The sequence below is a fragment of the Chrysemys picta genome, chromosome 10 (genome assembly GCF_011386835.1).
Source record: "Chrysemys picta bellii isolate R12L10 chromosome 10, ASM1138683v2, whole genome shotgun sequence".
NCBI classification, from domain to species: domain Eukaryota; kingdom Metazoa; phylum Chordata; order Testudines; family Emydidae; genus Chrysemys; species Chrysemys picta.
Genome location: NC_088800.1, coordinates 70228371 through 70253757, shown reverse-complemented (window position 1 = coordinate 70253757; position 25387 = coordinate 70228371). Strand labels below are relative to the sequence as shown.

Sequence of the window (25387 nt, the reverse complement as noted above, 5' to 3'; positions counted from 1 at the left end):
AAAGTGCTTTAAGCTCTACAAATGAAAAATGCTACAAAGAGCTAAGTATGACAATGTTTGAGATATTAAACACTTTGAGATAAATCTCACACTAGAAGGCAGGTCTGAAATAATTATTTTTTCCATCTATGGAATAACGCATCAAGCTGTGTATACTTCTGAGTTTCTTCTGATCTCTGTCATGTTTATGTTAAGTTCATATGTAAAATTAAAATCTATTGCAATTAACCTGAAAACCAAATAGCTCTTTGGGACATCTGTCTTACAGCAAAGCCCCAATCTACAGGGCCCATTCAACTGCCACATTATAGTGTGTTTCTTTCTACTACTCAGACCACTGTTTTAATGCCTTTGAAGGCACTTCTTGGTTTGTCTCATGATACTGCACATGGCTCATAGACTACATAGCATCAGTGACCTTTGACAGTAAGGGGTTTAAGCAAGACCTGTCCATATTTCATCAAAGTCTGGGCAGATTTGTCAGGAGGGTCAAAACTGCAAAAAGTAGATGAGTGACTAGGGTGCCAAAATCCCAATTTCATAATTGATTTAGGGCCATATTTGAAAAAGTGTTTAGGTGCCTATAGATGCACTCTTTGGCTTTCAATGGACCTACGGCTCAGAAGTATCTGCCATTTTTGAATATGAGCTTTTAAGCTGCTTAGGCACTTATGAAACATTTACTTCAGCTGCACAGTCCATGTAAACTGGCATCACACCATTGATCGGATTTACACCAGCTGAGGTTCTGGTCTGATGGTGTTATGATAAAACATTTGTGGCCCAAGGTGACCTGCAGCACACCAAAGCATGGAGTTTCATTCAGGAGCCATTTACAACTTCCCTATGTATTGCTTTGTAAACAGGGTCTTAAACAACTAGGTATTAAATCCATAAACAGACTGGGGCTTGGCAATGCTTTGAAAATGTCTTTGCCAACTAGAATACATTATTGCATACACCAAGCAGGCTTCCACAAATATCTTAGTATCTGATGTGTTCACATTTCTTTTGACACTAGTCCAAAACATTATGAGACCCCCAAAGGCTTATTCTTCTTAAAATAATAACAAAAACATTCTAACTGTAAAATGATATGTCTAAAATGTATGGTGTTTTCAACTCCCTAGGTATTTTATTCTTTCGACATAGCATCCATTTTTTTTTTTTTTAAATAAATGATCATAGTCTTTTTGCTTTTGAAACTTGCTTGTTAGGCTATTTCATAAATGTAATATCCTTCAAGTGACACCTCAGCATCTGCTTTTCTTTATTTCCATGTGTCCCTCGTTTTATTTAGACTTGGCTAAAAAAGAGTAACTGCACGTGACATTATCCCATTTGCCATTATACACACACGTCAATTCAGCTGCTTTCAACAGATTTTGTTTTCCTCTTGCCAAAATGCAGTTCAATTTTTCTTCTCTTTAATAATCCAAGGTCATTGCCATAACTTATCTTGTCAAGTGCTTCAGTAACTTTTTAAACATTGGGTTGACAATGAACACTAAAGGCTCAGCAAACAATTCCATTAATTCGTGGGTGTTTTCTTTGGTTTAAACTCTGGGGCCAAATTCTTATTAAAGTCAGTAGGAGTGTGACACCTCATGTCAGGGCTGAATTTGGTTCTATGTACCTGTGACGGGTTGGATCACAGAAACCCCCTTGGGAGCTGCCAACTGATGTGCCAAGACTACCCGTTTCCTATTTTCCCTGCCAGCTCAGGACTCCAGCACCCTGTCTTGCTGAGCCAGACACTCCCGTCTGCTCCAACACAGACCCAGGGTCTAAATTATTTGCCCCAAAGCTGCAGGTATACCTGAAAACAGCTCACAGAAGTGTGCTTGTCTTTAGCACTCAGATGCCCAATTCCCAATGGGGTCTAAACCCAAATAAATCTGTTTTACCCTGCATAAAGCTTAAGCTCATAAATTGTTCACCCTCTATAACACTGATAGAGAGAGAGATGCACAGTTGTTTGCTCCCCCAGATATTAATACATACTCTGAGTTAAGTAATGGGTAAAAAGTGATTTTATTAAATACAGAAAGTAGGATTTAAGTGGTTCTAAGTAATAACAGACAGAACAAAGTAAGTCACCAAGCAAAATAAAATAAAATGCGCAAATCTATGTCTAATCGAACTAAATACAGATAATCTCACCCTTAGAGATGCTTCAGTAAGTTATTTCCTCAGACTGGACACCTTCCAGGCCTGGGCACAATTCTTTCCCCTGGTAGAGCTCTTGTTCCAGCTTAGGTGGTAGCTAGGGGATTCTTCATGATGGCTCCTCTCTCTCCTTTATTCTGTTCCACCCCTTTATATAGCTTTTGCATAAGGCGGGAACCCTTTGTCCCTCTGGGTTTCCACCCCCCTCACTGGAAAAGCACCAGGTTAAAGATGGATTCCAGTTCAGGTGACATGATCACATGTCACTGCAAGACTTCATTACTCACTTGCCAGCACACATATCTACAGGAAGACTCACAGGTAAATACAGCCATCTGCAGACAATGGTCCTTGTTAATGGGAGTCATCAAGATTCCAAACCACCATTAATGGCTCACACTTTGCATAATTACAATAGGCCCTCAGAATTATATTTCATATTTCTAGTTTCAGATACAAGCATGGAACATTTATACAAATCGGATGATCACACTCAGTAGATTATAAGCTTTGTAATGATACCTTACAAGAGACCTTTTGCAGGAAGCATATCCCGGTTACATTATATTCACTTATATGTTTATAAAACCATATAGACTGCAATGTCACAGTACCACTAGTTCAGTTTTAACTTACGTTCAGTGCCTGGTGTAACAATTAGAATCAACAGAGAAGCCAGGACTCCTGGGGTTTGTTTCCAGGTATGGCACGGGACCTATTGCTCACACAGTGCTCCAAGGAGTCAGTGAACCAGTGGGAATATAACAGCAAGGGGCAGGAGTTTGTTTGGGGAAAAGGCGACACGGTAATGCTTTATAAAGCACATAGAAAACCAATCTGTTTATCCTGCAACACCTAGCATATCCTCGGCTGGCCTTTCCCACAGCTTCCTGTGCCATGATGGTCTCGCTTTAATGTTTACGCACAGCAGCGCTGCTTTGCTTGAGGCCCAGTGGTCTTGGGAGCAGGAATGTGCTAGTCAGCACTCAATCCACTTCAGCTGCTAGCAGGAGTTAAAACTGCTCGGTGTCCGAGGTCTGAATCCTGTCTCACCGGGCCAGGAAAACGTGTTCATGGGCTGGTGGAGTGGCTCAGACTAAGGCACAGCTGAAGTTTGCATTCTGAAACAGTTCACAATTACTGCCGGTCAAAATGTGCAGAGGGAACTCTTGTCTGTCAGAAAACGCTCATTTGAGAGAATCAACAAATTCCACGCAAGTGTATGGGTGGAAAGCAGACAGGCAGGCCAGCCTGGGCGCACCCAGCTCCCTGGGCAGGTGCCTCCCAGGGTTGCCTGACTCTCCAGCCAGCCAGCAACCTGGGAGTTGGGCAGCCCCTGAGGCAGCTGCCCAAGGAGTCAGGAGCAAGCAGAAATATTCCAGTTTCGTTCCACTTTGGTTCTACCAAAAAGGAATTTTAAAGAATGTTTCCTGCTGCTTCGGGATAGATATTTCCCACCAACATAAAAAATTTTCATAGGAGGGAAATTCCATTTTCTAACCAGCTCTATTCACAATATCTTCCCCTCCTGGCCCACTGGCTGGCAAGCCACCAGCATCAGGCAAGGAACTGCAGACAGCTCTCCGCAAGCGCTGCATCTCGTGGTTCTCACCCAAAATGCTTCTGCTGTGTCCTCTCTCCCACTTCCCCTCGCTCACTTCGTTGTGCTTTACCTGGAGAAAGGGGAGAGCAACAGGCTGCAGGAGCAAATGTTTCCACCTTCAGTGAACATTGCACCATCACCTGGGACTGTGCTCCCTGATTGAGCACTGGCAGTGCTCAATGCTTCTCTCAGGGTAAGGCACAACCCCAGGCTGGCTACACATACCTGACCTATAGCTTTTTTGCACGGATGGACCTAGCTGGTTATTGGAATGGATTGCAGTAATACTTTAAGGCTAGATGAGCATTGGGCAGGGTAGAACCACACGCTCTCTGAGGGGGCTCCGGTGCTGACAGATAATCAGACATATTCCCTTCCCGGAGATCAGGGGAGATAGCAGCAGCCCATTCCGGCACTGCAGTGTGCTCCCCACTCCATTGCAGGACATCTCCATTAGGTGGGAGCCTTTTGGGGGAACTGTGCACCCTCTTTAGTGCATGGAGGGCAAGTCCTGAGCTTCCCCAGCCTTAGGCACAATGGGGCTGGGTGTCCTTTTGTTCTCTTCTTCCCACCTATCTGTGAATTGGAGCAAGGGATATTCTAACGTTTAAATGTTGCTGCCCTTTCATTTGTTTGCACTGTCGTAGACCTACTTGGTAACTAGCAGCATCAGCCTGGTAGCATTTCTGGCCTGGTTAAAGCATGTCCTGTTTCTGGCTGTTGATTCTCCGTTGTCTCATTTATTCATACTCTCGCTTTTCACTCAGTGACATCACCCTCCCCTAGGAAAGTGGATGTGAGGCAGTACCCATAGTGGAATTTGGCCAGGACACTTGGATTATCGCGCCTTCTGTGTGAACAGCATTGTGGAATCTTTAACAACAAATGGTAAGGAAGCCTGTCAGTTTTCCAGATAACCACAACCCTGTCTTTGCTGCCTGCAATTTAGCAGCTATCTTTTGAGTGGAGGGTTCAATGGAATGTCTTGGAAGTATCCAGTACAGTGTGTCCAAAAATATAAAAGAACATTTTCTGGATGCACCTGGTATGTCATTCAGAACTGAAGCAGTTAATAATCCAATTACTTTACTGCATCCAACTTCAACTTCAATTTCCATTCTCTTTTATAATGCCCTAATAGGCTGTTGCCAAACTACCTAGACATTCTTAGTTGGTACCTGGTGAATAATAAATCTAGGGATAGTGCCCTCCAAAAGAGAGCAGACGTGAATTATGTCAGATGAGTTCAGGGCTTGCACATCAGCACATCTCTAGTTTTACCTTCTTGCTTAGCTGATTGAATGGGGGTGTATTTTTCATTTATTTCTTATTAAGCCTTCTGTGTTATTGCACTCCAAATTCTTCTCATAGGAGAAAAATACATGAGCAAACTTTCAAATTAATCTGGATGCTGCACCGGCTGTAATTCTCAAAACTATTAGAGATAGACAAAGCAAACCATCCACACCTCCTCATCTAAACATTACATTCATAGAAGGCTCAGAGGATTTTCACTGGTCCCACCTCCAAGACACTCGTTCAAAATCCAGCACACGTTGCTGGTTATGTGCTGATGGCTGCTAGGAAGCCTCCTTCAAATGGATTAGTGGTCTCAGTCCAGTTCCTAGTGGATAGAGATGTCCATGTCACCAACGCTATCATTCAAACAGGCACTAATTGGCACCCTTGTTGGCAGCCCCAGTAGGAAGGCCAAAGATTGAAAGAGCATGTAAACAGAGCTATTCCCCCTAGAGACCAGTTAAAACTTGAGGCATACTAGGAAGGCATTCGATGGGAACGTTCACCGCTGCTGCCCATGCTATCCCTGTTGTGTGGCTAAATAAAGGGACTCCCTAAGCAGCTCTATCAACCAAGCACCTTACATGAGCACTAAAATTCACTAAAAATATTCACCTGGTAAAAGAAAAATAAATTAAGTGCACAGGCCCATTAAAGTACCAAGCCTAGCAGTCTTCATGCTAGAAAAAAGGAAAAACATTGTAGTGATATAAGGCCCAATTTTCAAAGAACATTACATGCAGCAGAGTTTGTAGGTCCTTATTTTAGGTGGATGCACAGAATGATGCATGTTTTCCAAGACTGAGGTGCAGGCATAAGAGGGCTGGCTGCACATTAGGCTAGCACTGAGTGCAGTCAAGCAGTGACAACACACACCGTTTGTTTTGTCCGTTTGCAACACCTGGGCTTTAAAAAGGGTGTTTATTGTGTGACTAGCTCTAGTGCCACCCTTTACTTCTCCACTAATACTGGGACAGGTGGGGATGGCATCACCTTTTTTTGTATCCTGTAGCAATGAACGCTGGAATGGGGTCCAGACAACATGCCATGCTGGTGCCAGTGAAGGAAATCAAGGAATATTAAAAGATAGTTTTGACCACATGACGGTCAAGTGTAGCAAATGTGGGAGCTAATGAATTTTCAGTGAATTTTTCTCTGAATTCTTTCCTCTGAACTCCATGGCTGGACTTCACAACAGCCATACACAGAACCCCTGGACAGGGAGTTCAGCAACCATGCAAAATATGTTTTTTAAACCCCTTTTACTAGGGGGCAATGAGGGGAGGACAGAGGAGTTGGGCATCCTGACAGGACAAGACTTTACACAGACTATTCTTCACTTCCATTGCCTTGCATGTGCCATCCTCATTCCATGAGCACCTCTGTCATAAGATTGACAGCTGCCAGGCTATGTCAGAGGTGGAACTTGTGAACTACATGCTGACTCCTTAGAGATCTGGAGAGGCTGCATGAGCTACAACTGGTTGTGGCATGGTCGGGCTGCCTAAGAACTCATGGCAAAGCTAGAGGAGTTGCCTTCCTGGTGGCATTAGATTGGAGCAAGTTAGAAACACTTACATGTGCTAGATGCCTTCACCCCACCTTGGTTGTCACAGCAAAAGGCTCCTGTCCTCTGAGTCTATTCATTTCAAGGTGAAACACGATGAACTAACTGAACTACAGCAATGGTGACACTCTCACTAGATCCAGGTCAGATGGGAAGCGTGCCAGGGCAGAGAACTCCTGCATGGTCTGTTGCTGGAGGCTCAGCAATGCAGCTTGTTCTTTAGCCAGCCATGGTTGGCCCTGAAGCCAATGAAGGGCTAGATGGAGGTCACTTGACTTATATCTGCTTGCTCCACAACTAGCTTTGGCCGCACCACAATTGTGAAAACAGGCTTTGGGTGTCAAAGATCAATTGGTTTGTATCTGTTCCTGCCCATTCCTGTTTGGTGCTCCCTGGGAGACCATATGCTTCAACAAGAGCTAGCCTATTTACTTTTTGTAAATACTAATATATCATCAACAGAATTGCAGTGCTTTGGCGGATCTATTTCCTCTCCCTTCCATAGTGTAAGGTACCTGCGTCTTCCTTCACAGATGGTATCTGCAACGCCACTGCAACACATATAAGTTCATATGAAGATAACGAGAATAATATTAAATATGGCAAACACAACAACATATTTATTATGCAGAATGATGATAAAAGCCAGAAATTGATCCAGTATGGTTGGAAAATATGAACTGCTCATTTCACCAGACTGAGCGAACAGGCAGCACACCTTCTCCCTGTCTTGTTTATCGTGTCTCATTGAAAAGGCATTATAACTCTACCTTGTACAACCCTGATTAAGACTTGAGTGCCTCTAGCTGGCTAGATTTGCTATTGAACATGTTAATGAACAAACAAAATGATGGTGTAATTTTACTTGATTAAGACAAAACCCTAAAATCGGAGCAATTTTCAGTAACTATGTTAAGACAGTAACTAAAACAAAAATCTTAAAATTTTTCAAAGCCTCATTGTTGCACCAAACAAATGTTTCTAATTGGCACAGTCAAATTGTGTTTATTCATATCCCTATGTTGTCTTCACTGTTTTTGTTTTTTTTTATTTCTTGCAGACATCTGTTATTTTCTCTTTTTTGCTTACAGAGCCTTGGATGCACATTTTCAGAAGAGGGGAAAACACAGTCCATGCCTCCCCACACTTCATTGGTCTAGTCTGTTTGTTCCAACTCCTTTCTTCTTTTCTTTTTTGTTAATTTTTATATAAAGTTGCCATAAAAACAAATGTAATTATTAGACAGTATAAGCCAATAAAGTTGATGTCTCCATTAAGGAGGCACATTAAAGATCTTGTCAGCCTTTATAAAGACACCTATATATCCCAGTGACCGGGGCAGGGTGGGAGGGTTAGGGGGACAAAAAACAAACAAAATCTCCTCCCAGTATTTACAAAATGAGGTAATCAACTATTCCTCCCTGAAGCAATTGGAAGTCTTATCTTTTAGCCCTAGGAAAGTCAGACCAGACACTAAGACAAAGCAAAATGTAAATAATTTTAAAAAGCTCAATAGTACAGAAACAGGCAGGGTAGGGACTAGAAAGCTGCAGGAAATGTCAACAACATGACATCATATAACCCGATAAACTAGCATCTGAGGCACTTTCTTCATCAGATCCTCTGGTTTGGGGATCAGCTGACAGGGACAAGCTATGGAAATCCCCAAACCCTCACAGGGTGCCTCTCAATTCAGCCTCAAGCCTGCAAACTGCTCCCTGCAGGCACATTCCTGTGCCAGTGGGGCTTTGTGGGGGCAGAAGGATCCATCCACATGGACCAGTTCACTTTGTAAGATCAGTGCCTTGGACTGTAAATAAGGACTACAGCCATGAAAACAATAGCTGCCTGGACTAACAGGAGCTGGAATCAATCTAGTTTCCACTAACTCTCCACTTTAAATGAGCAGTACTATAAAACATCTAAGTATTTCACTACAGACACAAATGACTATTAGGCCAAATCTCCCCAAAACTCCTAAAAAGATCTTATGATATCATGCAATACCAAGGAGATATAATACTGAAACTTTGTGTGTGTGTGTGTGTGTGTGTTGGGGGGGGGATATGTTGGGGGGAAGGACAGTAATTAAACCTCACAAATGTCCTTCAGAGGAGGGGTAAGGGAGTGGTTGGGAATAACACACGCCACAAAGTTACACCCAGAGATTCCTGCCTCAAGCCCAATACCTTGCGATGGAACTGGAGCATGGCCTTTTGAAAAACAACCAATCCAGGAGCACCAGAACTTCCGCGGGAAGGGAATTCTACATCTTCTAGGTCCTAAAGATGAGCAGAGACAGCTGCCTAAGGGAGAACCAATGCTCTGAATCTATTTGTCAGTAGTCCACCTACAGCCCATAGGCTGAAATGGTCTACACAACGAGTTTATCCATTTCATTTCAAACAATAAATAAAATTCATAAAAATCAGAGTCCGTTCACAAATAATATGTGATCACAAGGAAAAACAAAAATCAATCAGATACACTGTTTCTATGAAAGGTCAACACACCTCTAATGGTCACATGACTCAGTTTCCTTATTTTAACCCTGAACTTTAACTTGTGATTTTTAGTATTCTTGCTGCACTCGTTTATCAGATAGTCAATGACCACAACGATAATTTAAGTATCTTTCATATCTCAGGTATACAGGGTTTCTCATATTAATGTTAGTGAGATTGAAATCACCACCTTTATAAGCCTATTACATTTAAATACTGTATAGTTCTTTCCTTATCTCATCATCTTCTGCTTCGTACTTTCATCCAGTGGATTTGTGCCTTGTTATCAGCCCTTTATTCCTTTCTAATAATGACCTAGTCTGTACTTTTCAGAAGTTCAGTTTTGTCTTCCTAGCCTATGTATTTTCCCTGAGATACCTTAGACAATTGCATTGCTTTCTCATTTCTCTATACTGTCTTCAACGTCAAAACATGTAACCACATTTTAACAATTCCTTCTACAGCATAATTTTTGTTTACACGTGAGGCACCAGTATCACAACCCATAGGTAGATAGCGCTAGTCAGAAAAAAATTGAGATATTTGAAGTTTGACAAACGAATCTGATTCACCCCGTCCCCCCTTTTTCTAGCCAAGTCTATAAAGAGTCAGAAATTTTGAAATTTCTGTCTAGAACGGGAGAAAAAGTTACTATTTTTTTTTTAAATTTTTCTCTCATTTTAAGATCAGCTCTACAGATGGGACAAAACGAGGCAAATATAAGGCCAATGGTAGAGCAGGAAACAGAGTCGGATTTGACCTTTTTTCAACAGAATCTATCATTTTTCTTCCAAGTTGCTCCTTCATAGATTTTAAGGCTGGAAGTAACCTATTTGATCATCTAGTCTGACTTTTTATATAAACACCGCCCAGAGAATATCTCCACACACCAGAAAATATCACAGAAGGCCACACACACTCACCCTTGCCTTCACAAATACATGCAAGTAGCACAACGACTGCAGTCCTCAATGCCATGCCTGCAGACTTAATGCATAAAGTTAAACACTTTGCAGGACTGAGCCTAAAGGAAGAAGGAAAAGAGAACTCGCATGACCCTGCTGAGTGACCTAACTGATCAGAGTCCATGGTACATATTTTCTAGGGAAATAGCATTGGGACACAGGTTGTATTCTAGGTTCTTAGACCCAACTCTTCTCCGCCTTGTTACTGGGGGGTTGTAGGGGAGGGCATACAGCAAAAAGGTCTATTTTTTGAAGTACTGACACATTGGTTTATTAACTAATTTCTTTAACTTTTCTCAAGTTTTTAAATACATGCCCATGGTTATTTTTGTTATACTTACCCCAGTAAGACACTTCAGGATGTGTGAGTGATAGTGTAATAATTCACACCGCCTGCATTTGATAGCACTTGGCCTGTGGCTTTATGTCTAACCACACCCAAGGTGTGAGTTACTGCACTACAGCTCACACCCTGTCATTTTTGTTTTAAAATAAGGACACTGTTCAAAGCGGATTAACAAAGGCGTAACAGCTGCTAAAACAGAAAAAAGTGAGCCTGTATGCAGCATAAATGAATACAACAAGAAAAGTAATAGTGATGTTCAGCCACAAGTTGATCCCGGGAGGGCCAGACATTCCAATATTGCACTAGGCAGCTGTCTTTACTGTACTGAGCCTGAACTGTCAAGCAGGGTTGTTATATTTTGGCTGTGGTTGTCATCACGGCTACCCATGCCATTGTCACCTAGGAATTAGATTACTGGCTGGTGCTCTACAGGAGGTTAAACCTTCAGATCATTTAGAAATTGCAGAGAAGGCAGAACATGGCAGGTCACTTGTTAAGTGATGTTTCCCACTGAGAGCACATTAGTACAGCTGTATGCCATGATCTATAATCTGCATTGGATACCAGGTGAAATTGAAGATGTTAGTTTTGACCTCTCTCCCTGTGTGATACCAGGATGGCTGCAAATTTCAAAGACACTCACACTGACACAGGCTTGGGTTTAATGAACAGAGGCCTGACATCAGGATAGTCTCAGCAAGGAATCTTATAAGGGAGCCTTAGCTCTGGGATTTGCTTATAACCTGGGTCCCCAATTAGAGTTGTCTGGAGGACAACACACCTTACAGCCTGGTGGCTTGGGATGGGGAAGACCCAAATTCAAATCCCTGGGTCTGCCTGATTCAAATTACAGGTTTTTTTTATATCCAATCACTCTGAACCAGGCAGAACATGGACTTCAGCATTGGACTCCTACAAAGAGTTGCAAATCCTCCAGGATTGGCCTGGAGTCTCCAGGAATTAAAGATTATGTCATGTGATGAAATCTCCAGGAATACATCCAACCAAAATTGGCAACCCTACTCCTACATCCCAAGCCAGTGCACTAAGCACCAGCATATGGAGTGTCTCTTGTATTCCTCTCCCATGCCCCAGCGTAAACGTTGTCAAAACATTTCCATGAAACATTCCAACTTCAACTACATGAAATTTTGTCTAAAATGTTCAGACCCGCTCTATCCCTCTGACTTCAATGGGACTACTCATACATTTAAAGTACTTACCCAAGGGTTTTCAGGACCAGGTTAAATCAGCTATGATAATTAAGGAGAGAAAAGAATAGAACTGTACCGGGTAGTTCCTTGATTTACCCAGGAAATATATTTGATTATATATTTTAAATAAAAATTATTATTGAAATGTAGCCAATATTTCTGAAATATCTTTCATAGAATCATAGAAGATTAAGGTTGGAAGAGACCTAGAGAGGTCATCTAGTCCAACCCCCTGCTCAAAGCAGGACCAACCCTATATCCCTTTGACCTATATCGAAAGAGTGGCTACATGGGAGACCTTACAGCAGCGCAGCTGCAGCAGTACAGCTGTGCCACTGTAAGGTGTGTAGTGTAGATCTAGCCTTAGTTTATTTTACATACGGGACAGATGATCAAAATTTAGCAAGGGTTAACCAAGCAGTCATTGTAACATATAAAAGGAACTAATCCAAAATAAAGAGAGAAAAACAAGTGTCCCAGGTAAGCACATCCGTGTCTGTTTCAGCCTCACTTTAATGAGCACAACCTTACTGGAGAGCAAAACACTTCAAAACCAAAAGGGAAAACAAAGAAAATCTATGGCAGCAAAAGAACCTTTGTTGTCAGTCACACATTTCTAACAGGAGAGCTTGAGTTGGCTACTCTTTAGGGCCTGCATTTATTTCTTTTTCAGCTGTTCAATACCAAGGCTGGCTTGTCATTAATCAAAGGGTAAGGTGAGGGAGCGTGCAAAATTGAACATGCTGCAGGCCACATACCCAGAAAAAAACCACCTCATCCAACTTCAGAAACAAGAGTATAGGGAAAATAGCTGTTGCTACTCAGGGACTCCTCTGTAGTGTGCATGACACAGCTGTCTTATATAGTTTTCCTCTATATCTTTTATCTCACTTTTGTAATGTGGTCAGAACTTGTTCATTTCTCTCTACATCAGTGTCTCTCTGACATTGAGTGCTCACTTTCTAAACATCAGGCCACTCTTAGGATGTCACTAGTTGGACACCCAAAAATGGAGGCACTTAACATCAGGCACTTTTGAAAACTTGGCCTGGGAGGCCAGGAACGCTCACATGGGGCCTGTGTTGAAGTTTAGAGTTGCTTTGTGAAAAATGATCACTCTATAGCTGACCTATCAGTCCTCATCCTCAAAGGAAACCTGCACAACACTGTCAAAAGACAGGTTTCAGAGTAGCAGCCGTGTTAGTCTGTATCCGCAAAAAGAACAGGAGTACTTGTGGCACCTTAGAGACTAACAAATTTATTAGAGCATAAGCTTTCGTGGGCTACTGCCCACTTCTTCGGATGCATATAGAGTGGAACATATATTGAGGATATATATATACACACATACAGAGAACATGAACAGGTGGGAGTTGTCTTACCAACTCTGAGAGGCCAATTAAGTAGGAGAAAAATTTTTTTTTGAAGTGATAATCAAGCTAACCCAGTACAGATAGTTTGATAAGAAGTGTGAGAATACTTACAAGGGAGATAGAGTCAATATTTGTAATGGCTCAGCCATTCCCAGTCCTTATTCAATCCTGAGTTGATTGTATCTAGTTTGCATATCAATTCCAGCTCAGCAGTCTCTCGTTGGAGTCTGTTTTTGAAGTTTTTCTGTTGTAAGATAGCCACCCGCAGGTCTGTCATAGAATGACCAGACAGGTTAAAGTGTTCTCCCACTGGTTTTTGAGTATTATGATTCCTGATGTCAGATTTGTGTCCATTAATTCTTTTGCGTAGAGACTGTCCGGTTTGGCCAATGTACATGGCAGAGGGGCATTGCTGGCACATGATGGCATATATCACATTGGTAGATGTGCAGGTGAACGAGCCCCTGATGGTATGGCTGATGTGATTAGGTCCTATGATGATGTCACTTGAATAGATATGTGGACAGAGTTGGCATCGGGCTGTCAAAAGACTGTCCTGGGAGCTTAAATTCATAACTTTGCTAGACATTAAAAATCATGGACTGAACAGAGACACTGGATTTATGGCTTATTACAACAATCTATAACTTACTAACAACCCTCCTCCCAGATACCTACCCCATTTTTGACTGGAGGGGTGTTAACGGGACACTTCACCTTGAATGGTCCCTTGAAACATGTGTTAACTACTTATGCTAAACAATCTGTTCCACGTTGTATTTAGCTGTGACACTCTGAGCACATTTCCCAGCCCTGAAGAAGAGCTCTGTGTAAACTCAAAAGCTTGTCTCTCTCTCACCAACAGAAGTTGGTCCAATAAAAGATATTACCTCACCCATTTTGAAAAATGTTCACTCCATGTGTGACCCCATGAATTTAAATGCTATGGGACACATTTATAAAGGTATTTGGGCACTTAAAGATGCAGATAGGTACCCAGTGGAATTTATAGGCTTTTGAAAATTCCAACTAGGCACCTAGCTGCATCCTGGTGCATCTAAATACCTTTAAAAATATAGTCCTATGTTGTGAGGCTTCTTTTCAAATGAATCCAGCTTTTCTCTTCTTTTCTTTCTAGAGCCTGTTCTGCTGAACATTGCATCAGTGTGCTACAAGTGACAGTAGGTTTTTTTTAACTGTACCAAATAACCTTTTATCTTCAGTTTCAAAAATAATTGCAAAGAAAATACATAATTCTCATAAATATACTAGTTGGGAATTTGTATGGCAGCTTATTTCCATGTGACCCCGATCCTGACTGTTGATGGTCTAATGTGAAATAAGTTACGGGTTCTTAGGTCATGTTTATCTGATTTTCTCCTCATTCTCCAACACCAGTGACAGTGATCTTCCCCAGGACATTAACACCACAGAACAAACCTCATCTCTTAGTTCTGATGAACATCCTAGAGATCTGAAAGGCACAGTTCAACCATGAACTATGAAGTTAACAACTAAGTTTAACAGGTCGTACAAGGGTCACTCTCAGTTCCGTCCTATTTTCATTCAGGGACTGTATTTTTGTCAGCCTTCCATTATCTTTCCTTCAGCTTTTACCTAAAGATAAAAAGAAACCGCTTATAATTCATTACAGTTCATTAAAATGAAAATAAAATTTATTTTGCATCAAAATGAAAAAATATGACTTGTTCATTATTAGCATATAAATGGTATTTTTTATGTCACTCTGCCACAAAATCACTTACATTTTCAATGATCACAGCACACAAAATTAATTTTTGATAGCCTTTTGTGATTTGGCTGAAAATTCTCATTTCTTTTTGTGCATTAACAGCAAACTGTATCCACTGCTATTCATACCAAATTTTAGATAATGAAGCAATTAAAAATACATGGATTGAAGATCTTATCTCATTTTTCCTCTGGCCTATTCCTGCTTCATTATTCATGAAGGGATATGTTTAATTCAGAGTTAGTAATTGCAAATATATCTAGTATAAATTGTGCCTTATATTCTTTTCCACATTTCAATTTATTTTAGCAAATAGATCTATGGGAGAAACAGAGAGAGAGAGAGAGAGAGAAAGACAAAAGGGCAAAAATTACATATTGGCATAGCCAAACAAAACCTAACAGACGCGATTGCTTGTGCAGTATGTCTGCAACTCAGGAAAAAGTTGATGAAATGAACCACCGCACAGGGCATATTAATAACCTTGCATTCATATGAAATGAATGAATTAAATGATTCCAGCACGAAACAGTTTGATAGACCTGACGACTGTGTGACTTTCATTTTTGCTGCTTTTATCCACAAAGTCAAACTACCTCCCCAAATCAGGGAAAAGCAGAAGACAGAGAAACATGAACAGAGAAATAAAAATTCAAAACTAGAGAATGGTATTAAGGTGTTTTAGGCAAAAACCGAGTGAAATTTCATTAGTGTGAATAGGAGGGTGGCTGTGTTTCTCTATGTTTAGATTCAGATATTCTTCCTCAGAATAGTTTGATCCAAACTTAATCTATATTTTGGGCCAGATTTTTTTATATCCTTACGCACATTGTGATTTGACTGCAGTAACACTGACAAGAATTATGTCAACTACACCTCAGTCCTACAGAATGTAACTTTATTTACTGGAGTTCAATGGAGCTACTGGCAGAGTAAAGTATTACTCTATGCAAGGGTGTCAGGCTGTTAAGGGGCAGATTGTGACACCCTTACTCCCTCTGAATAGTTACTTACATCAGGAACAGTCTTATGAAAACCAATGGGATTACTTGTGGTGTAAGGCTGTCACAATAGGATTTGCAAATTCCTATTTTCTGTGCAATTCCCAATCATTAGGGCCCTATCAAATTCACAGTCTGTTTTGGTAAATTTCACAGTCATAGCATTTTTTAAATCTTGGATTTCACAGTTTCAGGTATTTAAAACTTAAATGTCATGGTGTTGTCACAAATACATATTTAAAAATATAAACATGTAAAGCCCTTAAGTCAGCGTTTCTCAAATTGGGGATCCTGACCCAAAAGGGAGTCACAAGGCCATCGTGGGGGATTGTGGTATTTCCGCCCTTACTTCTGCACTACCTTCACAGCTAGGCAGCTGGAGAGCAATGGTTGCTGGCCAGGAGCCCAGCTCTGAAGGCAGTGCCACCAGCCGCAGCAGCGTAGACGTGAGGGTGGCATGGTATGGTATAGAAAATACAATGTTCTGTTGGAAACCCAAAGATAATAGATATTATTATCTCTTGTGAAATGTTTCATATATCATATTTTTGCATTATGAATCACCTATATTATATACAATAAATAAGTGAGACCACACAAGTCAGTTAATTTATGCCTTCATCGAGGCATTTACATTATCAGCTTTGCTTTAATATTAGCATTTTTAGAGGTGGCCTATGAAGGCCAGATTTAGGAAAACCTTGTTGGTCAATATTTGCATTTGCAAAACCAGAACCCAAGGCTGGTTAAGATTTACCCAAATCACAGCCATCAAGGGGGCTTTGTTTCAGTTTTTTCCCATCTTTGCAATGGGCAACCCCAAGGTGGTTTACGTTGGAGCTGGTCAGAAAATTCTGAAGAAACATTTTTTCACTGGAATTTGCCAATTTGTCAAAAATCAAACCATTTTGTGGAGTCTGTTTCATTTAATCTCTGATGGACCACAGGCGGGTTTCTGAAATATGCTATCCCAGAACTAAACATGACTGATATTAACCAAAATGAAAAATATTAGCTCTCCTTAGGACAGGGGTTCTCAAACTGGGGGTTGGAACCCCTCGGGGGGTCATGAGGTTATTACATGGGGGGGTCGCAAGCTGTCAACCTCCACCCCAAATTCCGCTTTGCCTCCAGCGTTTATAATGGTGTTAAATATATAAAAAAGTGTTTTTAATTTATAAAGGGGGTCGCACTCAGAGACTTGCTATGTGAAATGGGTCACAAGTAAAGTTTGAGAGCCACTGCCTTAGGATGTAGGTAGTGGTAGTGGCTAGGTTAATCATCAGTTCAACTCATGATTAAGTTAAAGAACAACATTTTATGTATAAAATCTGCATTTTTCTGTCAGAGAAGCCCGGAAGAGATTTATTGATACCATTTTAACTCTTAATTGTAATCTGATTGGTCATGTCACCCCTAAAGAAGGGGCTAAAGAAGATACCGGGTGTATTTTTACTGAGCTGACACTTCTGACTACTGCATCCTCAGTCTCGTCTAGTCTTTAGCTCTTCATCGAATTTCTTCACTGTCTGCTACCATCTCATATAACATTTAAGGAATATAGGAACAGAAAGGAGACTTACTCCTTCCATTGTCAAGTGGGTTAGCTGCCACATTGTCTCCCATGTCCAGATTCTGTTTTTCTAGTGGTTGGAACTTCTTGGAGCAATAGCCCTTGTAACTAAGGACACGTCTTCACTACCCGCCGGATTGGCGGGTAGCGATCGATCTATTGGGGATCGATTTATCGCGTCTAGTGTAGACGCAATAAAATCGATTCCCAATCGCTCTGCCGTCAACTCCGGAACTCCACCGCAGTGAGAGGCAGAAGCGGAGTCGACGGGGGAGCGGCCGCGGTTGACTCGCCGCCGTCCTCACAGTCAGGTAAGTTGACCTAAAATACGCAACTTCAGCTACACTATTCATGTAGCTGAAGTTGCGTATCTTAGGTCGACTCCCCACCCCGTAGTGTAGACTTAGCCTTAGGTCGACCCCCCCCGTAGTGTAGACCTAGCCTAAGAAAGCCACCCAACCCAAGAAATCCAGTGCTACCAGTGACCTTTCATCCTCTGTGCAGGGTCTCAGGGAAATGACATGACTCCGTTTCCCAGGACTTGTGCCTTCCAAACTCACTTCATCTTGATACATCTAGCATAATTGGCTCTTAACAGGTGTTGCTGCTAATATGGAGTGTCTGGAATCTTCTGAAGAATGGGATAGGAGCGGGACATGAGCTAATTTTCATACTATTGCTTGTGATTGGAGAGAGACCAGGTAGGTGAGGTAATATTTTTTATTGGACCAACTTCTGGTGGGGGGAGAGAGAAGCTTTCGAGCCACACAGAGCTCTTCTTCAGGTCTTGGGAAAGTCACAGCTAAATGCAAGATTGTTCAGCACAAGTAATTAATACATATTCTAAGGGACCATTCATGGCAGAGTGGCCTGTTAACACCTCTGCAGTCCTAGGACAAAAAGAGGGGGGGTTAGCGGGTTACAGATTGTTGTAATAAACCATAAAGCCAGAGTCTTTGTTCAGTCCATGATTTTCCGTGTCTAGCAGAGTTATGAATTTCAGCTCTTAGGCTTGTCTTTTGAAGGTGTTATGCAGGTTTCCTTTGAGGATGAGAACTGATATATATAGAGTTATCACTTTGTGAAAAGTTTCAGACTGGTAGCAGTGTTAGTCTGTATCAGCAAAAAGAACGAGGAGTACGTGTGGCACCTTAGAGATTAACAAATTTATTTGGGCATAAGCTTTCATGGGCTAAAACAGTTGACAAGAAGGTGTGAGTAACAGTAGGGGGAAAAATTTAACTGTTTGAAATGGGCCATCCTGATTATCACTACAAAAGTTTTTTTTCTCCTGCTGATAATAGCCCACCTTAATTGATTTGTCTCGTTAGAGTTGGCATGGCAACACACACATATATATATACACACCCACATATACATCTTCCTACTGCATTTTGCACTCCATGCATCTGATGCAGTGGGTTTTAGCCCACGAAAGCTTATGCCCAAATAAATTTGTTAGTCTCCACGGTGCCACAAGTACTCCTCATTCTTTTTGTGAAAAGTGTTCACCCACAGGTGATAAGGTGTTTTTGTCTTTTATCATTTTCCTGTGAGAGTTCATTTGAGAGTGTAGTGATTGTCTGGTTTCACTCAATAGTTGTTATTGGGGCATTTAGTGCACTGGATGAGGTATAAAAACACCCTATGTGGCTCGAAAGCTTGTCTCTCTATTAGAAGTTGGTCCAACAAAAAATATCACCTCACCCACCTTGTCTCTATAATATCCTGGGACCTGCCCAGCTACAAGTACACTGCTTGTGATCTGAATGCTAAAAAAAAAAATCAGATTTTGTTTTTAATTGCTACAGACAGGGTGCCAAAACTCCTTCAATTGTTTACAACAGAAGAATCTTTTACATATGCATGTGGTTTTAAATAAGAAACAGGTTGTAGAACTAACACCTTGGATTTATTATCTACCATGAAAAGTTCTTTCCAGTGAAATTATTAATGCAAAATGGGAAGATGTATCAGTTTTTCTGCCTATTTATTTGATTTACTACATATCTTGCAAAGTGATGTATAGACTGTTCAATGTAGTTCCAGATCCATATTTGAGTAAGTTCATTAATTAAAACCTTCTGCACCCTCCCCCACCTTAATGATTTCTACTTTTCTCTCTTGTATCTCTAGGATCCTGAAGATGTGTTGAAAATGATTTTCTAGAAACGCAACAGCAAAAGTTCCCAGAAAAGTCATTTAGAGCCCACTGTTTTCCCTTTGGTATGCAAAGAGTCACAGTATGCATAACACCACCCATCAGCAATGTAGGAGCTCTGTCTGCCTATAACTCGCCATGTACCACAAGGAAAAATTGTCCCTTAGTGGATAAATGCCTGTATTTTACCTAGATAAAATTGACAGGTGTTACTTTCAAAGAAATTACACTACATTCAGTGACTCCAATCAAAAGGCAATGTTCCATAACCTGCCATTCGTAAACATCAATTGGAACTATGTCAGACAATGGCACAATGTTTAAACTGCCTTTGTTTGCCATGTCATCTGTCATTGACCTTGAATGCGCGTTAGATGCTTCGTGTTCTGCAATTTACTGATAAGTGTGTTGACAGCTTTGAACCCACATCTGCTGAAAAAAGGACTGTTGGTTCATCACATACTTAACGGACCTAATAAAATATAAAACCCAATTCTTCCGAGTGCATGAAATTCATTTTCCTAAAATCCTGTCTTTAGTCAGCTCACCAGAAGCAGATTTCCAGGTAACAGACTTGCTGCACTATGAACAATTTCAAGTGGGAATTTTTTAAGGGATAGCTATGGGTAGTGATCTTGGTACAAAGGTGTGCTTACGTGATGTTGCTTGGTATATGTATTATAGTTTCTATTTGCAGGTAGCAGCAATAGGCAGATACTGATATAAACAATTTCCCCAGATGCCTGCTGGTGCTGATGAAATATGCATGAATGATTAGGTAACACAGTGGCTTCCAAAAAATTGGGTGAAGGATTTCCACTAGCTTGGCAACCCCTGTTCCCTTCATGGTTCCTGCACCTCACTTGGTCTCTGTCCATTCTCTCCCTCTCTTTTTCCTTTATGTCTCTCCTCCTCCCCTCTCCTCCCCCGCCTTCTTGGCTCTTTGCTTTGTTGTATTAATGATTTATTCTTATTTTTTCTATCCACCTACCCACGCAAGAATCCAGTCTGTCTCCCAGTTCTCTTTCCCTTCTGCTACCATGTTCCCCCTTCTTTGCCGCTCTGAAAACCCCAATTCTCAACCTCTCCCTTTCTCAAGGTTCGCTTCCTCTCCAAGCTCTGCTGGTCATGCTACTATACCCACTCCACTCCCTGTTTCTTGGATGATGGGCAAGGAAAAGCCCTTGGAGCAGAGTCTTCCTTCCCTCTCTCCTCCACTACCCATGCTACAAGCTGTGTGACATCAGCAGTCACATGAAGCACCCCAGTAGAGAAGCCAATGGGCCGGAAACCTCTGAAATAATATAGCTCAGCTCTTACCCAAAAATGAACAAGTCAAGTGCTCAGCACCCAGAAAGATCAGACCAGAAACATCCGTCTGAAATGGGCTTATCAAATTCCCAACTGTTAGACCATGAAGGTGAACCCTAATCTTCCACCAGACACCAAGATTGGCCATTACTGCTTCAGAGAAATTAAAAACTAATTACAGCCATCACCCCAAGCTCTAGCCAAATAGAAACCTTTCAAGTTCAACATGTTTGCTCAGCTCATGTGAATAAAAACTTTTCATGCCCCTCCACATGTGCTGGTTTCAGCCTACACAAGACTGGAAATACTGGAACACTGGGGGGGAAATGATTCTTGCAGTATTTCCAGCTGGACCAAAATCAAGATCCTAGTGGAAATTGCATGATTTCCAGCCCAGCATGCAAGCCAAGGAAATTTGGAAAAGCTTCATATAAGCATCCAGATGTCTGGATAGTTCTGTGAACTGAAAAGCTTCTGAGGTTCATGCATGCCTAATACAGAGACAAACATTATTATTAATAATGAACTCTGTAACATGCAAGGTGCTTACAAAACACAGAATTAGACATGTTGCCTGTTCTGATGTCCAATACAGACAAGTCAAACTGCAGAACAGGTCAGGTCCTTCAGTTTGGAGGGGTTGTGCAAAAATCATTGTTGAGGAGATTAATATAGCAATGATTCATGGAAGGAGTGAGGGTAAAGTAGAAATGTGAAGGAGGGGCAGGAGTGTGTTTGATTAGTGATATGCCAAGTATCAGGAGCTGAATGAAAGTAAGACGCTGTGGTAAAGAGAGAAGGCAGAGAGACAGTCTTAAGAACAGCCAAAGGAAGCAACAGAACAGGGGACTATGGCTGGTCAAAATTTTTCTGACAAAATTGCCTTTTGATGGAAAATTGGGTTTTCAATAAAACGACACTTTCTGTAAAAATGTGTTGGCTTTCTGTGGAAATTTTTGATATTTGATTGAAAAAAATCAACCCTCCCAACCCAAAATATTTCAGATGAAAACCAAAGTAACTCAGTTTGGATATACTGCCACAGTCCCTCATGGGCGTTTGGTTGGAGCAGCTCATGTTCGCATTTTCCTCTGTGAGCTGGACTCCCGGGATGCACCACCTCCCCTCTGCAACAGCAGAGACCATGGTTTTGGAGAAAATAAAAAGCCCCCAAACCTAATTTTGCTGCAGCCCAAATGTTCTTTTCTTTGGTAAATGCAACAGGGCCATTCGACAAGTCCACATCTACAAAATGAAGATGTGTGGCTTGGCTGCACTGCAAAATTTAGCTTGCATGAAGGGAAAGGAATTTCCCACACCTGACTCCCAACAGTGGTAGACTACAATGTACAGTGGGTCAAATCCTGACCGTATTGAAGTCATTGAGACCATTTCCATTGACTTCAGTGTGGGCATGATTTGACTGGATATTTATTGACCGCATGTCATTGTCCAGGCTATCTGCCTAAAGGGCTACAGCATCACAGACATACAGTACTCATCTTGAGATCGGCTGGCTTATTGTCTAGAAATCTGCACAAACACACACACACACACACACTTGGGTGCCCTACATTAAACTTCACATGGTAGTCACTATAGGATCATTTTTTCAAAGCGGTGAGCTGAAACTCCAGGCACAAATCACATTATTAGTTAAAAGGGTCAAAACTCAGAATTCCTAGCCCCTGCTCTGGACTGTGTGGCTATTTTTTAACAGGATTTGTGACGCCTAACTGCCACTTTGAATATTTAGCCTTAGAATTTTTGAGTCTTCATTCTGACAGATAGATGAACAGCAAGACACACACTGGGAAAGGCAACTCATTCTAGAGGGTAAACTGTGCAGCCACAACAGTGGGTGAGATAAAAGTCTGAAGAAAATACCACATTATCCATCAGTTTGCTCATCTGATCTATTTTTCACCTGCAGACAATTTTCCTTTTATTTTTAGTGCTCAGGAACCTGAATGATAAACAATGGTGTCTGATCACTTCTACTCAGGTAGCAATCAAAAGCAAGACATGGATAATCCAGTGGCACAGATTTAAGGAGCATTATCAGGGATCTTGACCCATAACAATCTGATTTTATTCTTTGGCGCTAATATCTGATTTTCAATTCAGGTCTCAAGTGCAACTTTCCCTCAGTCTCTGAGTAAAGGGCAGTGCCTACTTGACCAGGAGCAGGGCAAGGATTGAACTGTCACTCAGTCACGACATGACCCCTGGCAACCCCTTTACTCCTGGGGAGATGGCCAGACATCACCTGCACCAGTCTGATATTTGGCACAGATTTCATCTCCCCTCTGTGCTGGTCATCACACTGTGGGATCACAGAGCCAGAGCTCCGCCCATCCACGCCTCTCCTCCACGTGGGAACAAGTTCAGAGACCCCATGGCATCGGCTCTCTCCTCCATGCTGCAGCAGGCACAGAGGAGTAAGGAGTAGCTTTACATCCCCTTGCTTCTCTGTGTAGACATACACCAAGGGTCACAGACTAGCCCTTAGCTTGTAATACTTAAAAAAAAACAAATCCAGCCACTTGACAGTGGCAAGTTAGGACAAAAAGACCTCCTGGCTGCTGCCTTCAACGGGAGCAGGACCAAACTCAATGAACATGTGAGAGTCAGTTTAGCCCAGGAAACAGTGCTGTGCATTGATGCCTAGCGGCGACCACATGTATGGTTTGTTTATGTTAAGACCTAGAACAAGGACCAGATTCCAAAGGATCCTTCCCTCAAGCACAATTCCCACTGACATCAAAGAAAACGTGGTCTGAGCAAGAAATTCAGGATCAGGCCTGAAATCGTGCATTTTAAACTTTCACAGCAAGCTGCCTCAGTTACCTGAGCAACGAGCTACACAGTCTGGCCTTGCCATTTCAGATGTTTTCTTTGCTTGCCTCCTGCATCTTTATTAAAGGCACCCTGTCAAGGCTGTTAACGTTAACCACTGATCTACCTTGACAATGGGAGCTGTGTATGCCTATCTGAGGGCAGATTTTGGCCTCCTGCCTTCAGGATTCCATCCATGGACTTATTTATTCAACTCACAGTAAACAAACTAGTAGATGCGGACGATTTATTCTGACAGCACAGTGGCACTGCTTATCTATCATAAGCCAAGCATCTGAGAGGCCCAGAAAATTATGTTGCAAATAAATATATTAAAATGAGTGGAGAAGGAATCTTAAGCATGAATTTCAGAATGGAGCAATTGTCAAATGAGGTTAATTGTCAGACAAACCACATTGATGTGTTAGCCCAAAACAGTTTAACTATGGTCTACACAGATCAGAAGATGGGCTGTCTGCAAATCCCACCCCCTCCCGCAGCTATCATTGGGTGATTTATTAAGACAGAGGTAGAATAAGATGTAACACACAAATATTTATTATGTCACTAGCCAGTAAACTAGACAAGGACCCCTTTAGACAATAAACAACATAAGCAAGACACACTCGGTTGTGAAGCTCAGAGCCCTTAATCCCCCTTAACCCATGGATGTAAAACAGAGGAAACCACAATGGGTATTACAATACCATATCCTGAAGACAGGGACACAATGACAAAAACCTCAGGATACCAACAGGGATAGTGGTGAAAATCAGGGGTGCTGGACACCAAACAGGAACTCAGGAACTTGGTATTCTTCTCCCTCTGGACAGGTCCTCTGGGCAGGTCTTCTCCCTCTTGGGCAGATCTTCTCCCTCAGGTAGGTCTTCAGTGCTTGCCCACGCAGTCTCTGCTTGACCTCGTAGTCCAGTGCAAGTATGCGCTCACTAATGGTGTGTAGCAGTTGAGTGCAAGTACGTCAATAGAGACCAAGAATCCAAAGTCCTATGAGTCCTGGTCCCTCTGGGGCTCCTGGCAGCTAGCTGAACTGCGTGGGACTCTGGCTGCCACTCAGATGGACAGCCTTGAGTGACAGGCATGCCACTCACTAAATAACCTGCAGTTGCTAGACAGATTATGGCTGTCACATGACTAACTGCCCTGACCTTTCCCCTCCTTGATTTGAAAAAGGCTGAAAGGGCACTAAATCATCTGAGGAGAAGGGTATCCAGGATGGAGGCTTAGCTGTCCTTTTACAAATCCAAGATGGACATTACATAAAACAGGTCAGAAACAGATTTTACCCAACAGATGCTGTCCTTTTAAGTATCACCTGACATTAAATTCATCAGATGGTAGCCTGTTATCAATACTAGTCTGTAGTAATGCTCAGTCTAAAACATATCACACTGGGGGGAGGGGGGGAAATTATCCCAAGGACCATTCATAACAGTTTAAGATGGGGTCACTCCCTGGCATGATCTCATTTCCTGAAGTAGAACTTGCCAAGTGGGTGAAACTTTTTTATGGCATCGCAGGTACAAATCCCATCTAATCCGTCACAGAGATAAATACTCTCTCAAGGTAAGTGGTGAGTTCTCCACTTTTTACTATCTTCAAGTCAAGACTGGACGTCTTTGTGGAAGATATGCTAGGCTACAGACCTATATTGGTATAACTACATTGCTCAGGGGGACCGGGGCGGGGGGG

At 41.8% G+C, this 25387-nt stretch overlaps 1 long non-coding RNA gene across 1 annotated transcript in view; it reads right to left on the bottom strand.

Moving 5' to 3' along the window:
- Positions 1-12913: 12913 nt before the first annotated feature.
- LOC135973820 (uncharacterized) overlaps positions 12914-25387 on the bottom strand; it is a 32698-nt gene continuing 20224 nt past the window's right edge. The window contains exon 2 of the long non-coding RNA XR_010590849.1: positions 12914-14657. This is a non-coding gene — a long non-coding RNA (uncharacterized LOC135973820). The remainder of the gene's footprint in view (positions 14658-25387) is intronic.